The sequence below is a fragment of the Ursus arctos genome, unplaced genomic scaffold (genome assembly GCF_023065955.2).
Source record: "Ursus arctos isolate Adak ecotype North America unplaced genomic scaffold, UrsArc2.0 scaffold_27, whole genome shotgun sequence".
Classification (NCBI taxonomy): domain Eukaryota; kingdom Metazoa; phylum Chordata; class Mammalia; order Carnivora; family Ursidae; genus Ursus; species Ursus arctos.
In genome coordinates, this window is record NW_026622952.1 from 14,416,152 (window position 1) to 14,428,431 (window position 12,280).

At 42.7% G+C, this 12,280-nt stretch overlaps 1 protein-coding gene across 2 annotated transcripts in view; it reads left to right on the forward strand.

The window, feature by feature from the left end:
• The window catches only part of NRG1 (neuregulin 1), a 1,048,028-nt gene that overhangs the window by 602,464 nt on the left and 433,284 nt on the right, over window positions 1-12,280 (forward strand). The gene's annotated exons all lie outside the window — the stretch shown is intronic.

The following is a 12,280-nucleotide window of genomic DNA, read 5'->3' on the forward strand; positions in this document are numbered from 1 at the left end:
GTTTTATCCCACTTAAGAATCTGCACCTCAGAGGGCCTGGATTAATATTTATCGTGGCATTAAATAATTGCGAATAATGAATTTACGAACCTTCCCCCTTCTCTCAAGAAGGGGGACAAATCTTGTAATACACAAAAATGGTTCAGACACAACAACTTGACTATTACATTGTCAGAAAAAAAATTAATAAAAAACTAGAAGCCAAAAATATTCAGGAACAACTGAGAAAACCCAATTAGTCAAGAAAACAAAACCAAACAAAAAGAATTCGTTGTCAGGCCTGTGTTTGAAATGCAACTCAGGCCTCCTCCCCTAAAGCAACTAACATTAGGAACCAGAATTCACTCGCCACTCATGCTCGCTTCTGAACATCCAGACGTGTTCCCGACATGGTCTTGAGGGCATCCTTTCTAATGAGTGAAATAATTTCCATTTTTGGATGTTTAAGACAAACACCGTGCCGTCCTCAGAAAGCCCGTCGGCATTTGCCGCTCCGCCTACGGCATGTGTGAACTCCCCGTAAGCTTCGGTCAGGAAGAACCCCATGTGTGGGCACATCCCTGCAGACCACTCAGAGCCACTCCCTTACCTTTACTGGAACAGTCTGTCTCCCTTCACGGGTAGATTCTGCCCAGACAGCAACGGCTCTCTGTGGGCTGCCAGGCTCCACCCTGCTTCCTGGGGATAGAGGAACCCCTCCTCGGATCAGCCTGCCCCTCACCACCCACCCCGGAGCAGGGGCCACTGAAGTCCCCGCTCCTGGGACTGGCAGATCCCCGTTTGTGCTGTTATGTCCTCCAGCCAGAGAAATACTCAGATCTTATTCCCAACTCCCAGGATCAAGTGTTTGCTTTGGATTGAACCTCTTTTTACACTTTCCAGTTTATTATGCTTATGGATAAAGTGGCAATTCTCTCCGTCGCACTAACATGATGGCCTTTCAGAAGCAGACTCTCCCTCTCCCCAAAGAGCAATCCTAAAGACGCCCGGGAGGTGCCCCGACTTGATTGTGGCGCCTGCAGGCATAGGGCTGGCCGACGGCAGAGCTGTGTGTGTGTTGTGAAGACAGGTGTCTTGGAGGAAAACCCTGAACGAGGCCCTAGCATTTTAATGGCTTCTATGTGCCAAGTTTCATGCAAGTCACTTTTTATGCACTAACTCATTTTATTCCTACAAGAGTTCGGTCGTGTGAATATTTATTGTTCCCATTTTCCTGATGAAAATGGAGGCTCAGAAAGTTTAAGGGACGTGCCCAAGATCACAGTGTTGATCAGGAATAATTGGTGCACTCCTATTCAAATTCCAAAAATCCTTGATCTTTCTAGATTATATTCTAGGTAATTCCAGTCGTCAGGAGGAATCCTCAGCACCCAGATTGGCATGGGCGCCTGTCGTGTTTTCCTGGCTGATACCTAGAGTAGCAGAAGCGAGGAACCTCTACCAGAAGCCAAAATCTCCACTCAGCCATGTGGGTAACTGCCAGTCCTCCCTGGGTCTTTTCGCCCGTGCCAGCTGATCTTGAGTCTGTCGGGGCAGTGCCCAGGTTCCTGATTCCACTGCAGAGGTCGGGAGCCAAGTCGGTGTCAGCAGTCACCACGTTGCGTCAACATCCATCATTTCCATGCAGCAGATACTCAGTAAATGCTGACACATTCCCCTGATGAATGAGTGAATGAACAAACAAGAGCATTTGTAACAGTCACAAGGTTTTTAAGACTAGAATGGGAGATTTAAGCTCATCTCATTCAAACTTCTGCAATATCTCCACCAAGCGGTTATTGAAATTCTGCCTGCTACTTCCGTTGGCAGGGTAAACACACACTCGGTGAGAGAGTTCATAGGACTCTGGCTGTTCAAGAAGGAAGCACGGGTCGGGGCGCCTGGGTGGCGCAGTCGGTTAAGCACCTGCCTTCAGCTCAGGTCATGATCTCAGGGTCCTGGGATGGAGCCCCGCATCAGGCTCCCCACTCAGCCGGGAGTCTGCTTCTCCCTCTTCCCTTCCCCCCTGCTTGTGATCTCTCTCTCTCTTTCTCTCTCGCTTTCTTTCACTCTCTCAAATAAATAAATAAAATCTTAAAAAAAAAAAAAAAAAAAAAGAAAGCACTGGTCAAAGGAGACCTTTGAAAGGGAAAACGCAAGAAACGGGAACTACGTGAGAATTACTTTCCATGACGGCTTATTCAAGTTAGAGATTTCGTTAGTTCAAAATTTGGGTTCAACTTGAAAATATTATGCTAAGTAAAATAAGCTAGACACCAAAGGGTGAATACTGGATGATTCCACTTCCGTGGGGAACCAGGATAGGTAAATCCATAGAGACAAAGTAGAATGATGGTTCCCAGGGGCCGGGGTGGGGGAGAACACAGAATTATTGTTTCGTGTGTTTGATGATTCAGTTTGGGAAGATGGAGAAGCTCCGAGGACGAAGAGTGGTGATGGTTGCAGGAAGACGTGAATGTTCTGAATGCCACTGAACTGCACACTTAAAAATAGTTACAATGATAATTTTTATGTGTATTTTATCATAGTGAAAAAAAATTATTTAAGATGAATACATGGGCACACGACCAGGAAATATGCAATTCCTCACTTTCAGATATGAAAGCTTAGGTAAATGAGTATTGGTTTCAGGATATTCTGAGGCTTGAAGGTACAAGTTAATGTGAACAACTTCCCTCCCAGCAAACCGACCCCACTCTCGGAGCCTGGTGCACGAGGAATTTGGCGATGTGACTTTTCACTTGCTAGTGTTCAGGGATGCTCAAGGCTATAGGAATTTTCAAAGTCTTGCAAAGTTTGAGATGGATTATAACTGGGCACAGGGCCCCATTAGGAAGGTGCACCTGTGCTCCTGGTGGACAAAGGACAGTCTGCCCAATGTCAAACCAGGGCCTTGGCTAGATAGTAAGTTTTCTCTTTCTCTCTCTCTCTGTCTCTCCCTCTGTCAGTTTCCAAAGAAGCCGTTTACTTACAGCTACTCAGGACTTCCTACTCTGAACATGAAGAGCATGTTGTTTCCTCTCTCAGATCCAGACTAAACGAGTTGACTGGCTGAGAGCCAACAGAAGGGGCGTACGCAGTCTTCATTAGGCCAGATTTACCATCCGCCTTAAATAAGTGGTTCAACATGCCTGTGGGACATGCTTTCCAGCCTGCAATGGTTCCTGCTGGCCAACCATGCAGTTGGCTTCCTTGTGCAGAGAGCTAATTTTCTCTAATTGCTTCCAATGAGGGGTGGAAGGGAGGAGGGTGGGTGCCTTGCTTAGAGCCGCTGTTCTCTTCGGCCTTACCAAGTCATGGAAGCTGCTTTCATGCTCATGGTCTTGTGTAGGATATTGGAGCGGGAAAGTCAGGTCACACATCCCGGGATTGAAGGATCTTCAACAGGTTGTTTGACTCTTAAAGATCTGACGCACTTGGCCTTTAAAGACTTTCTTTGCTTTTATTATGATTTTTCAAGGAAATTTATTTCTGATTAAAAGAATAATTTGTACTCATTATTTTTAAAAATGGGCAAATAAAAGGTTAAAGAAGAAAATTAAAACCATCTTCCAACGTATTAATCTAGGAAGATCATTATTAAAATTTTTATCCTCATTCTATTTTTTAAGTAGGTCATTTGAAAAAATATCATATATACAGATTGATATGTTATTTTTCTTAACAAAATATCAAAAAACATAATTTGTGATGGTTCTGTAAAATGCCATTGCCGAGAAATATGTTTCATAGTAAATATATGTGGTTTTGGTCATAAATAATGTATTCAAGACATACTATACCAATCTCTGTCCTTACTTCTGATATGATCTTAGGGCTGAGTCCTAGAATGAGTAATGAGCCGAAGGGCATGTGAACTTTCACTTAAAAGTTCTTGGTACATAATTCCAAATTATTATTCCAATTTCTGTATCACATGACACCCTTACCAGGATCAAGGCTTAACTTTTTTGTCAATTTGATAGATGAAAAATGGCACTGTGTTGTTTCAATTTGCATTGCTTTGATAATTGATGATGTTAAAGTATTTGGACTTTTTTTTTTTAATTTCCTCATCCTTTATGAATTCCTTCAGGAGGCAAGTTGTCCTAAATTTCTCCTCTTGGGATTAGGGCATTATACGTTATGTCTAACACATAAACTCATTAACATCAAGGGGATTCATCCATTACTTCAGTAGTCACCCAAAGCAAGGTAGAGATAAATTCATCAGGGTAAGGAACAAGGAAGCTTTTTGTTTGTTTAAAGAACATGGGTAGAAAGTATCCCAAAGCCAGCATGGAATGCAACCCAACCGTATAGTAAAATACATTTGGGGCCCAATCAAAGGCAGCGTGAGGTGTAAGAAGATTGAGAAGGTTTTGAAAGAAAGAGTTGGCATGGGAGATGAAGGGGTGGAAGAGGACAGAGACAACTCTTGTGTCTGGTAGGGTTTCTCCAGAGTCTGGCCATGCTGGTATCTTCCAATATGTCATGGTTATATTACTACCTTGTCAGGTGCTGACTTTCCATTCCACTTTTTGAAATACTGTGAGTTCAAGTGAATACAGTCAGGCCTTGGTGACATATCCACCAAGGGTTCCCCAAGTCCCCCATAAAAAAAAACTTGCAAAGTTTGCATCATGGGATGTCTAGGTCTTATCTTCTTGGAAGTGTGGAGGTCCTAAAAATAGGTCTACTCTGTTTCTGGGTGACTAAGGCTGTGTGGAGGACCTTGTGCTGGAGGGTCGGTCTGACCCGAAAGTATTAGTTCGGGGGTGTCTCTTGGGCCACTTTATATCCACAGTAAATGCTGAGCCTCCCAGAACACCCTGGGGCATAACAAAATGTGGCACAACTGTCATGGTATAGAATACACTTAGTTTTTGGCGGCAGACAACCTTTCTCTTGGCACAGAAGTACTTCCCCAAATAACAGCCGGCTGGTCCTCCTTATCAGAAATCAAAAATACTGCCTTACCTCTGGCTCTGTGAAATGACTGCCCGAACATGGCTCAGTCTCTGCATGCCTACGTCTTGGTCAGAACCTCTTTTTAGAAATCAAGTCATAAAACATATAACCTTGGAACAGTATTAAATCAGGCACTGTAAACTGGAAAGGACCTTCGAGATCATTTAGTCCAAATGAATGACCCATTTTACAGTGGGGCACACTGATGTGCAGAGAGGTGGAACGTGCCCCAGGTCCCCCCATGCACTGGTGGCAGAGGCAAGACTCAGGAGTCTCGGGGCAGACGTTTTTCCACGACATCATGTTGAACTCTGTACACTCATCCACAGAGAGAAACAGAAAAATGGGAACAGCACGGTGAGAGCATGAAATTATGGGACCAGAGCGGTCCTCAGTGGTAATCTAGCATTAAAGCATCCCAGAGACATGGCCCCAGTTACGCCAGCACCACGGAGAACATGGACAGAAATATACCACTTGACTTCCAATCCAGTGCTCTTTTCCCTATACGATGCAGTGCGACATCAAAAGGCATGTTATCTCCAGAGTGGACTGAGTTCAGGCGGCTCAAATGTTATTTTTGGTTTCATATCTACTTGGGGTAGTTTCATGTGTGTACTCAAGTCTCCGTGATGAGGCTCTGAATGCCTCACTCTAGGTGTTTTTACCGTTACCATGTCGTCTTCCTATAAAGAGCGTTTTTACAGTGAACCAGAAAGCTGTCTGGTTTATTGCTGTGGTTGTAGGCAGGAGGGAGCATGGTGTGTGGCTTCTGAACAGACTGGCTGCTCTTTAAGTTCAATGAAGTGAAAAAAAGGCGAGTTAATTGACTACAGACACATGCAGGAGCGCTCTCGGCCGAGCCGTAAGTCTTCTGGAATGTGAGTGCCCACAAGGTGGCCAAAAGCCTGCTCAGAAGCACTGTGTCTATGGACCTGTGGACTTTCCCCAGAAGAAGGCTATCACTGCTTACCTCTTCGGGACACTGTGTCAGGCCATCAGTAACTTGTGGAGACTCTTCTGCATGTTACAGGTAGAGGGACACACACGTAGGTGAACAAGGTGCGTCCCCTCAGTGATGGCATCTTGATATTTACGAGCTGTATTCGTTAGATATTGCTATACAGCATAGCACTCAAAGGCTCGGTGGCTTTGGTAATGACCATTCATCCTTCCTCATCAGCTTCTCCGCCAGTGGGGTGGTTCTGCTCATCTGGCCCCGGCTTCGCTGATCTTTGACGAGCTCTCCCACGCCTCAGCGGTCAGCTGGCAGGGCAGTCGGAGACCGGATGTTCTAGGATGCCCCACTTCTACGTTTGATGATTGGCCGGCTGTCACACTGGTCCCTGGCCCCGCATCATCCAGCAGATTGGCCTGGGTTTGTTCCCAGGGTGGAGGCAAGATTCTGAGAGAGGGTGGAAGCAGGCATAGAATTGAGCCAAGCTACAAAGGTAGCCCACGTTCAAGAGGAGGGGAAACGGACTCCACCTCTTGCGGGGGGGTGGGGGGGTTGCAAAATTCTCTTACAAGAGGCATGGATGTAGGGAGGGGTACAACTAAGGACATTTTTGTCATTAATTTACCACAGGCTTAAGGAGGTTTGGGGGATTTGCCTTCTGCTCTAACCGGTTTCAGTCACTGTGGCTTGGAGAACATTTCTTGAAGATGAGACATCTTTCCTGAATTCTCTAAAGGGACTGCAGTTTTGTTGCACAGTCAGCCCTCCCCGGGTGCCGCCTTAGCCTGGGATTGTAGCACCCGGATGTTTTTGTCACCCATTTATCAGCTGTACCTGTACCTAGAACTCAGGACACAGCAGTCCTCTGGATATGGAAGGAAAAGTGGGTCATTCCAAAAAAAAAAGAGGCTTCTTGTTAAAGAATTCAGTGCACCCTACTCGACCATTACAGTTGGTTCTTTTCGCATTTAGAGATTAGCACATTCCTTTTAGTGTCAATTAATTTGTTTGCTTTTAGCCAGTTCCCTATTTCTAGGCTTCTTTTTTATCAGATACAGATCCCATACCTACTTAGATCTGACAACCTAGGAAAGAAAATTAATCTAGGAAAGAAAATTAACCTAGGAAAGAAAATTAGTTACACTCGAACTATATGGGGAAAGATATAGATTTGTACATACTGCACATATATGATACACCTATAAATATATGTTTGCAGGTACTGCATCTATATTGTACGTGCACCTCACTAATCCTACACATATTAATGGTTCACGTTTTCCAGCAGGCTCATGGCAGTCTACCAGTGATTGGGACCAAGACTAGGACAAAAGAATGCATTGCCATTTTCAATCAATGCGGATGCCATTGAATGGTTGATTCCAACATGGTTATTCTGCCTAGGGCAAAAAAGATTGACAGGCAGACAAATAGAAATTATTCCTAACCTCAACGTGCCGTTTAGAGAAAAATTATTAATGCCATCAATAATAAGAGTGATTACCAATTTAGGGTGGGGGTTGACATAATGGCTGCAATGTCCGTATAAATGCTGCTGATTTTCAGTAAGTTCTGTAATTCTCACAGCTGTTTCACTATTTTGCGGGGAAGAACTTACGGAAGAATAAAAAAGCTTATGACTGAGATGGCTATTTTGTCCTAGGAAACAAAGTTTCACAAATCCATAGAAAATACTCAAGTCTGACTTAAAAAGAACATTCCACCTACAGGGTTTCATTGTTTTTTGTTTTGTTTTGTTTTGTTTTGTTTTGTTTAAGTTTGGAATGCCTGTTTCCTTAAACATTCAATAATGAGATTTTCATGGCATTGGTGAGAATAGCCTGATTCTAGGTGTCCTAATTCCTTCACATCCACAAAAGTAACTTTGTTACATCTTTCTGCTTCTGCTCACTCTTCACTGGACAGTTACTTTGATATACAAGTCTTTGAAAACCAAGATTTTTTTTTTTAAGATTTTATTTATTTATTTGACAGAGAGAGCACAAGCAGGGGGAGCAGCCGGCAGAGGGAGAGGGAGAAGCAGGCTCCCCTCTGAGCAAGGAGCCCCATGTGGGTGGGACTCGATCCCAAGATCCCAGGATCACGACTTCAGCCAAAGGCAGCTGCTTAACCAACTGAGCCACTCAGGAGCCCCCCAAAACCATGATTCTTTATTTCCTGTTGAATGGTCAGTGTGAGGAAATGAGCACACTGGGGAAATGGAGGACCCCATGAAAAGCTTGAACCACCTACTAGGTAAAGGAAAATGTGACTCTCTGCTTTCTTTTTCTCTTTCAGTTTTTGTTTGTTTCTTCCTTGAAGAGCTATAGGAAAAGGGAAAGATCTCTATTTATGTTGAGCTGAGATCCTTAATTGCAATATTTGATGATTAGGCTTAACTCCCAAATTTTCACTAATACAAACTAACCACGAGGACGGACTAACTGTATTTGCCAGCGCGCGCCATTTGAAGAGCTCCTGGAATTCTCTGAATTTCTGATGGAAACAAGAGTAACAAATTATTTCCTTTTACTTTTCTTTCTCTTGATGGCGCCGCAGATAACAAAAATTGATACTCTTTTCACTTGGCGATGTCTTATCCATCAATGACTTCTTACAAGGTACTCAGAAAGTAGTGGCTCTCTGCGTCCTTGCCTTGATACCCTTTAAGTAACCCTGAAGGAAGAATTCCCCCTTTTTTTTAAAGATTTTATTTTTAAGTAATCTCTACATCCAACATGGGGCTTGAACCTACAACCCCAAGATCAAGAGTCCCTTGCTCCTCTGACTGAGCCAGCCAGGTGCCCCAAGGATCCCTGATCTCTGTGTGCTCAGAGCCTAGGCAGGAAGAGCCCAGCTGACTTCTCACCAAGTCGGCCTCGCTGCTGGTCCTGGGGAGCTGGGTCCCGGCTTCTTCTCCAGCTTCTCCAGAATAGTCATCTTGTTTGTCCAACTCCAAAATGGGATCCCTCAGGATTATTGTTAAGGGCAATTGAGGACAACGATTATGCAAAGAAAAGACTGGTCAGAAGTAACTTTGATTTTAAAACTAGATAGGGCATCATTGAAATTACATAATCGAAATCATAGTCATACTTAAAATTTTAAGTTCAGCTTACAAACCTTGTTAGCCTGTTTAGAAGTCAAGCTAGTTTTAAAAATTGCTCTTAAGGGAACTTTGATTAATGACTTCGTCTCATTTTCAAATGTAGTTAAACATTTTTAAATAGTTAAATCTTTTACTCTAAATATAATATATTTAATTTCCTTTTAAGTACTTTAAATTGTCTGACTTAACAAACGAGATACTCATGAATACTTGAATAACTCATCAATTAAATACTTATAAGTATAAAATGTGATTACTGTTAAGTTCTTTTAAAGTTTTAAATTTGTATGCAAATGTAATAAGATTTCAACTTAAAACTACAAGTCTAAATCATTTACTCATCACATTATAAACTGGAATCATAATTCCAATTTACTGTTACTCTAATTGGCCAAAATAGCTTAGTTTTATAAGTACATAAAATATCAAATGTACAGACTCTTTAATGCAAAATTATTTGATACTATGGGTTTTGTTTCTTACATATATATTTCTCTTCTTAATTCTAAGTCTTACCAGGACCAAAAGATGCTTACCCATCCAGGAATCAATAACACCATTTTATGCAAGATGGGGATGCCCTTCCCTTATCATTGTTGGGCTTGCATTCTCAGCATGCTGAGATCTCCGGAGGTGCAGAGACTCAGCTGACCTGACTGAGGGCTGGGTTCTAACATATAATCCTCACCGCCAAACCGAGCCCCCTGTTGCAGAGTGCCTCCGTGAGTGTGCCCTCATGAAGTGACGCCAAAGAGCTTATCCACTGTACTGGAAGATTTAGATTCCTAAACCTGATACGAACTCACAGAAGCCCCAAACCCCCACCCTGACAGTCATATCCATTGATTAGATTTAATTACTATGTTTACTACAACATTCTATTCTCTCTGTGTGTTTTTGTTCTGTTTTTTTTTTTTTTAAAGATTTTATTTATTAATTCAACAGAGATAGAGACAGCCAGTGAGAGAGGGAACACAGCAGGGGGAGTGGGAGAGGAAGAAGCAGGCTCATAGTGGAGGAGCCTGATGTGGGGCTCGATCCCGTAACGCCAGGATCACGCCCTGAGCCGAAGGCAGACGCTTAACCGCTGTGCCACCCAGGCGCCCCGTGTTTTTTTAATGGTCTTCTTATCCTCCTTACTCTTATGGGTATTGTATTGAGATTTAATTAAATCATGACTGCCTGGCTTTATGGTGACTATATCAAAGTGTATTTGAGTTAGAGTTTTCCAGAGAAACAGAACCAAATGTATGTCTATGTGTGGATATAGATATACAGATACAGATGTAAATGTAGATATATATTTATCATAAGGAATTGGCTCATGTGATTATGGAGGCTGATGAGTTCTAGGATCTGTGGCTGGCAAGCTGGAGACTCAGGACACCTGGTGTGCAGTTCTGGTCTGAAAATCAGCTGGCTCTACACCCAGAAGGAGCCAGTGTTTCTGTCTGAGTTTGAAGCCAGGAAAAGCTGATGCCCCATTCAAGGGCAGGAATTCTCTCTTAGTCAGGGGGAGGTGGCGGGGAGAGGATCAGCCTTTTTGTTCTATGAAGGTCTTCAACTGATTGCACAAGGCCCACCCATATTAGGGAGAACATTCTATGTTACTCACCCACTCTTATGTTAATCTCATCCAAAAACACCCTCACAGAAATACCCAGAATAATGTTTGATCAGATATCAGGGCCTAGTCATGCTGACATATAAAATTAAGCCTCACTGTATTCTACGGACACCTGCTTCAAAACACTGACCTGGAACCCTCAGACTTTTATAAACCATCTAATAAGACTTTCAATTCTTATTTGTTTATAAACCATCTTTTTTTAAAAGAGTTTATTTCTTTATTTGAGAGAGAGAGTGCAGAGCAAGAGAGAGCGAACATGAGCAGGGAGGAGAGACAGAGGGGGAGGGAGAAGCAGGCTCCCCACTGAGCAGGGAGCCCGACGCAGGGCTCGATCCCAGGACCCTGAGATCATGACTTGAGCCGAAGGCAGATGCTTAACCAACTGAGCCACCCAGGCGTCCCTGTTTATAAACCATCTTGATATAAATTTGAAAAGTTTCAAATGAAATGATTGAATCAGTGTGACCTCATAAGCCTGTTAATTCCAAAGTAAACGGCTCTTCTTAAATTTTTAGCCATTCTGGGTCCTATATGGCAAATGATTTAAAGCACACAACCATTGAAAAATATAAAGCAGAAACTGAGCGTACCTAATCGTTGTTGCTGCGAGGTTTCCTACCAGCACCAGTTATAGAAGTTTATAGCACAAGCTTTCAGTGAGACAGCTCTTCATTACAGACTAAACGGAATTGGTATCCTCTGTTATAACCAATTCAATCCCAGGTTTTAAATATCAGCAACAGCATCCATGCATTTTAAGAGGGAGGCTAGGGCAGGAACACCATTGCTCCCCCCTCCAAACTCTCTACAAAAAATGAATAGACCTAAAATTTCTAATTTTTATTATCTTCTTAAAACTTATTTTATTAATATCAATAAAACGGATCAAGATAACCAAGTGAAAATCAGTCTATTCCACCCTTCCAAAAGATTAAATAAAATTGATGATTCCACTTATACTATATTTATAAATGCCCTGTCTGCTTGTGGTAAATGCCAGTGACTTGAATTCTGTGGTTGGTGATGTGAAGACCATCCATCATGGAATCTACATGAAAAATAGAACAAAAAACCTGAACTCACGATTTGGGACATCTCAACAACTATTACTGATTACCACACTACCGCTGATTCCGTTGTCTCAGTTGGCATAGCAAACTGGTGTCTTTCCTTCTTACCATACTCCGGCTCTAGCTCTCCCCCCTCCCCTCTTCTTCCCTCTTTCCCTCTCCATCCATTCTCCCTTCCTTTCTCATTAGTAGTAGCAACAAGTAAAATACTTGAGAAATGTAAATGCCAGAACTCATATGGTAAATAATAGAACAAAGGACACTGAATGAGGAGTCAAGCACAATATATTCCACACTCTACTGAGAGACATTCATGAGTATATTGAGTTAGAGTGACTCTAACAAATGTTCAGGAACAATGGAATAAAGACAGTGTGGTAGGCCAAAAGATGACCTCCCAAAAGGCATCCCTATCAAATCCCTAGACCCTGTGAATGTTACATTTATATGGCAAAAGATGTGGTTAAGTTACCGAACTTGAGAGGAGACACTTAGCCTGGATTACCCAGGTGGACCGTACATGCAATCACTTGTATCCTTATAAAAGAGACAGAGGGAATTTA